The sequence below is a fragment of the Patagioenas fasciata genome, chromosome Z (assembly GCF_037038585.1).
Source record: "Patagioenas fasciata isolate bPatFas1 chromosome Z, bPatFas1.hap1, whole genome shotgun sequence".
NCBI classification, from domain to species: domain Eukaryota; kingdom Metazoa; phylum Chordata; class Aves; order Columbiformes; family Columbidae; genus Patagioenas; species Patagioenas fasciata.
In genome coordinates, this window is record NC_092560.1 from 31003763 (window position 1) to 31009762 (window position 6000).

General features: G+C 44.3%; 1 protein-coding gene across 7 annotated transcripts in view; it reads right to left on the reverse strand.

Annotated features, from left to right (window-relative positions):
- AGTPBP1 (ATP/GTP binding carboxypeptidase 1) overlaps positions 1-5500 on the reverse strand; it is a 63163-nt gene extending 57663 nt beyond the window's left edge. For 2 of the 7 annotated variants that reach the window (XM_065861170.2, XM_071801732.1), the window contains exon 1: positions 5063-5221. The gene's annotated coding sequence lies outside the window, so the exon portion shown is untranslated. Of the gene's footprint in view, positions 1-4142; positions 4223-4779; positions 5030-5062; positions 5222-5350 lie in introns of those variants that run through there. The other 5 variants (XM_065861166.2, XM_071801730.1, XM_071801731.1 and 2 more) reach the window with 5 other exon arrangements.
- Between the last annotated feature and the right edge of the window lie 500 nt (positions 5501-6000).

Sequence of the window (6000 nt, forward strand, 5' to 3'; positions counted from 1 at the left end):
CACCAGGACGGCACAGTGCTCTTCCTTTGGCAGTAGTAAGAATCAGTCACTGCTACTAACACAGTCGTGCTGCCTCCATCTCATCTTCTTGTACCATAAGTAGGACAATCACCTTAACCAAAACATGAGACCTAATGTTATATTAAAACTCCACAGACCACTTCAAGATGCCAGTTATTTGTACAAAATGCTTCATATCCTGAAAGCTCAATCCACAGTAAAACACATAAAGATTTTGGGTATCTATAATCCAAATTTAAAACTCGAGTGATTTAAAACCTGGGGAAATCCTCCAAGCTTCACAATTAAATTTCAAGTTGGCAAATCCTACATTGTACTCAACCACAATCTAGTAAACAGAACACATATACATAAAGAGTTATAACTAATGTGGGAGTGAAAATCTGTTTTCTGAAGTTGCCTCTTCCTAGCCCAGTTCCTGAACCTTCTTCTGAAAGCACTGGGAAGCAAAAACATAGACTTCCCACCCCATCCCAAATCTGACTTAATGGGCATCTCATAGGACCTAAAGTCCCAGCCAACAGCCCAGAGAGAGAATTTTCAGTACTGGTTGTTTCTTAAATTAAATTGTAAATTAGGACAGAATGGTTTGAAGTACACACTAAACAGTTACCTCTTTCTAATACTTCAACATGCAGCAATACAAAAAGCTTTTAGTGTCATAAAAAAAAAAAAATAACATACCTACAATACATTAGAAGTGCTTCTTCTATGAGAAAAAGTTTCTTCAAGATACTACAAAAACTACAGATACTTGTCTTCCAGATGGAATTGTAAGACTTAATGTGCAAATGGCAGAAGATAACTGTTTATTCTATGACTAAAGCTAAGCAACTCCTCTGAGCAGAAAAAAAAAAAAAAAAAATCTAAGTTTTTGCAGGAAAAGAATCTGATTTTCAAACTCAAAATAAACCAAAAAGGCTAACAACCTTTGCTAGCCAAATAAAAAACACTTTTGAGAACAAGGTACTGCCTTTTCCTTGTACCTTTTGCTATAAATATGTATAGTAGGAAACAAATAAGTCAGTTGATTAGTTTACCCACTGCTGCATTATAGTACAGTACTGACTTTTTGATGTGACTAGATAAACTGCAGTAAACTCCAGACATTCAAAATGACATACATAAAGCTTTGCAGCAGGCTGAAGCACCAAAGCCCTGTACAGCAGCTTGCCAACTATGTAATACAGCTGATTACCAGTACACTGTTATGGAATAGACTGCCTTAGATTACTGAATTACTGGGTATACTGCTTCTTATAGAAGTTGATTAGAAAAGGCTTACATAGAATGCATTCAGCGTAAGTAAGTTTGCTTACTGTAACTTTTGAAGGCTGTGAACCCTTAAACTTTCTTCTTTCCTAAGTAAAAAAGTCTTCAAGCTAGAAGACAAGGGGAGCTACGACCCTGGAGATAATCAAAGGAATAGAATGGTGTCTAACAAAGGAATATTTTGGCTGTATGTACAAAATAGCAACTGGAGGTCAGACCTGTAATTGACAGCCTGCCTGACAAAAAATATGAGACCAAATGAAGAATGGGAAACTCCCAAACGCTAATTTTCCAGTTGGTTTGGAGAGACATGCACAGAGTGGGGGCTTGGATTGTGGGGGTATCATTGTCCAAGATTTTCCTGGTGAGGGTCCCTCTTCAGGAGTTCCCCAAGTCAAGCAGCTCTATGCTGTATCTTGCAAATAAACTAAACCAGGGAAAAGAAACTTCCCTAATGCCACTAACCAGAAAAAGAAATTCTGATACATGTAGCCAAAAAAAAAATCTGTAAATATTTAATAGGGATTCCCTTAAAAAAAAAAAAAAAAAAAAAAAATTCATTGGGAAAAGAGCAAAATAAGAAAATGACACTTTATTTCTTGCCTGAAAAGAAGCTCATAGAAAGTTACTAGCATAGCAAGCGTAAGGTTACTCCTCAAGACATGACAAACTTGCCATCACTAGGCTCACAGACTATCACATTCAAAACTTGCATGATTTAAGCTGACATAAATAATACAAAAGTCAGCTATTTCTTGCTCAGCTAGCATAACCCTTTTCATCAGGCAGAAGGTGAATGGCAGAGGGAGGAAGTGGCAGGGCAATACAAATAGCCAGGAGGGAAAGGACAATCATAGCAGAAACAAAGCATTTCTCTACTCCAAATACTGAACAAGAACTGGAAACCCAGTAACTTTCCCCAGCTCTTGGAAATGGTTCAGCGATGCGGTGCTAAATGTCAGAGGCACTTTCCAGCACCTAACCCAGTGCCTCTCCTTTGGCTTACATTGCCTTACACTGTCTTGATGGCTAAGGTCAGTCTGTAAAGAAACCAACCCAAATATCTAAACTTGCTTATAGTTCACCAGATGAGTTAGAGCAAACTCTCAAGCCTGGTTCTAATCCAGAAGAAAAATAGAGGAGTAGAGGAAAAACTGTGGCTCCATGTTGCAGATTTATCCCTTCAAATATGCTTCCAGCCCTTCAACCTCTGTAGTATGCGAAACCACAACCATCTTACAATCCATAAAACTTGCAGCAACAAATTCCCCTTCCAAAACCTTTATTTGTACCATTTAGCTTATGAATTATACGTGAAACAATTAGAACAGTATTACCTTCGTCCAGTATGCAAAACCCTGGGCATTTTGCTTCTCATAAATTGTAAGGTTTTTTTAAAGACATGCTGAAAATCAGTATATGCCTTTTAACACATGAAGCTTTTAGGATGACAGTTTCAGAACTGTCACCTCTGCAGCTGTTGCAAAAGAATGGAAGGATGTTTGAGTGCTTTCCTCCTCCCCCCCTACTTCATCTTTCTACATTTAACTGTTACAAAACTGTATTTCCAAATGTGAACTGTGCTGAATTGTCCATGTATCCAGGGCACACACTGAACAGTTCATAATCTTCTTGATGCTTAGCACAGGATATTTGACAGTTAAGCTGTGGATAGTGGCAGGGCTTGAAAACATACCTAGAGACACAGTGCCATTACAAATCTCTCCTAAGCCATCATCAAAGCAGCTGCCTTGCTCAGCGCTCTCACACTCACTCCAAAAATCCTCACTTGCCCTCTGAGTCCTTTAAGTTAGAGTTTAAACGCTTCAGTTACTGCAGTTCTATTCCAAAGCCAGGGTGACCTGAGCAGCATTCAGTTTTTTCGGACATAAGCAATTCATATCACAGTAGCAATCTCCTAAGAGCAAGCAGCTTGCAGATACTGGAATTCAAGGAGGAGTTTCAACTAACACATCAAGAGCCAAAAAACAGGTGGTTCCCAGCTATGTCCTGCAGAGTATCACCATGAATTTTAAATACTGTGAAGTCTCTAATCATAAGATACATTGCTGACAAGTTGTTGAGTGACAAGCTGAATGTGTTCCCTAGACTAAAACCTAAACATGAGGTGAAACAGCAAGCTCCTTCTGTAAGCCAAGAGAACTTCAGACAGCATTCTCCCGAGTCTTTCCTCTCTAATGTAGCTTCTCACACATAATTTCAGGCAAGTTGCTCCCAGCAGAAGTAAGCTAACTAATATAAATCAGCTGCTTGTCTACTACCAAGAGAACTGAATATTTTTCAAGTTCAAAAGCTTCCATTTGGAAGACAATTTGTGAATTTCTTGACTATGAAAACTTAAGTATGAGCACTGCCATCTCCAAAACCTGAACCGAAAGCTACACCTGGAATCAAGTAGCACTTTACACAAAACACAGATCAGGTATCACTTCACACACTAAGATTACTCCTTGGTTTGCAATACTTGCCTTCCTTAAAAAAAAAAATTTAAAAAAAAGTAAAAAAAATTACAGGAGAAACCTATTTTTATGAAGCTTTCAAAAGCAGTAATGTACTTCCCTTAATTTAGGCTGGCATAAAAAAATACCACAATAGTGAACTAAGACGTCAGAAACTAACAATAAAAATTGTTCTGCTGAACTAGGGGCATGTGATAAAATTATCTTGACATTGAATAGGAAGGTCTCCAGAAAAAGATATTATCTTGCCACTCCTCAGCCCCCAAAATAAAAAGATACTCCAGCACAGACTTGCACTCACAATGCACATCATGAGGTACAGTCTCCAGAAAAACTTAGGTCACAAGTATGATTTCATTCAAGGATTACCCAGAAGGTGGGGCTATGCCATCAGCAGCATCCTGTCACCCATCATTATATGCAGCAGTGAAATACACACTGAAAGCTACCTGAAAAACAAGGAAATATAACCTATAAATGCAGTTCACACATGCATTTCTCTAAAAGAACATCATCAGTGGAAATACACCCGTTGGAAAGCTAATTTCCTCATGACAGAAAAAATAAACACAGAAAAATCAACATTCATAGCACAAAGCAATACAGAAGTTTCATACTGTTTTCAGACCATACAGCTACATAGAAGAACCTCATCTCTGCCCATAATATACCACAGAAAACTTACAGCTGTAACTGTACATAATAAAAGCTCATCCAAGTCAGGATCCCTGAATATCTGACAAAGCTCAATGTCTGAAAGCAGTTTATGCTTAAGAAAAACACTATCCCACCCTATTCCTCAAATTCTCTGTCAAGCATTTGAACTGACACCTACAGAAATATTTGCTATACTGAATTTCCACAGCTGTAAGAGAGGACAGGAAAAAAACCAAAATGTTAAGCACTTCTACCAAAGGAGCTTTAAGCTAAACAGATGTTGAGCTGGCTATGTCGCATGGCACACGAAGAAAGTGTAATTCCAGACGCCGTGTTTTCCGCGCAGTACCTACACGAGGTTACACCGCCCGGGAGAGGAGGGGGCCACACAGCCACGGCGTTACGAGGCCAGCGAGACAGGGCGCCACCCACAGCCTTTCCGCTTCGCCAAGCATAAAAGTTTCTCTGTAATGCCACCTCGCACAGCGTGGAAGCGCGTCCGAACGCACCACGGACCGCATCGTACAGCGCGGACGAACAAACACCCTTCGGCCACCGGCAGGCTCAGTGCCACTAAAACACCGGCTCACCCGACCCCCCGGTCAGGCCCCGAAACCAGGCACCGCTCCTACCGTAGGGCCTGCAAGCACCTCCGCAGGTGCGAACACGCAGGGCGCGGCTCTCGGAGGGACCTGCCGTGCCCGTGTGACCTCACGTACACGCGCCGCTCCCCGCCAGGGCTGGGCCCGCCGCCCGGCACGGGAAATAAGCGGCACGGGGCTGGCCGCCGGACTGCGGGGCCCCGCCCCGGCCCACCCCGCTCTGCCTCGCCTCAGCCCCGGCCCCTCCCCGCGGGCGCCTCGCGTGGCCCTGTCCCCGCTGCGGCCCGGCCCACTGCGATGCCCCTCGCGGGGCTTCACCTTGGCGGCAGCCGCCGTCCCTGCGGGACCGGCGAGGCGGCAGGACCGGTGCCCCTCGCCCCGCGGCGCTCAGGCGGGGGCGCCGTGCCGCGCCGGGGCGGCGGCTCCGCGCTGCGCCTTCGCGCTCGTCATGCGAGCGGCGGCAGGAACCTGCCCGCACCGCACCGCAGCGCGTCACGGCCCCCGCCCCGCCGCGGCCTCGCGCAGGCGCCCGGCGCCGCCCGGCCTGTGCGGCAGCGCTACGCCGCCGGCCAGCGCAGGTCGGGGAGCGGAGCCGGCGGCGGCGGAGGAGGCTGGGAGGGGAAGCTGGACAGGCCCTCGTTCGGCCACGGGCTGCCTTCCTGCGGCCCGCATCGCATCTGGTGCTACGGCTGGCCTTCCCTGCGGCCACCGAGGTGCCTGGCAAAACTTAAAAGAAACAGCCCTTGAGTGAAGCCTGGTAAATTGAAATTCAGTTCACATATAATTTCTGCCCATGATAAAGGCACAGGTCCCTGACAGAAATACACAACGTTCCTTTCCCGATAACATTGTGTAACAATGGACTTACCCATTCTAGTTCTTATTCAGTAAAAAGCAGATTTAAGATCCTTTAAATTGTACAGACTTTTATTCACCTTTCCTTTCAAAATACACTTGGCTACGGCACC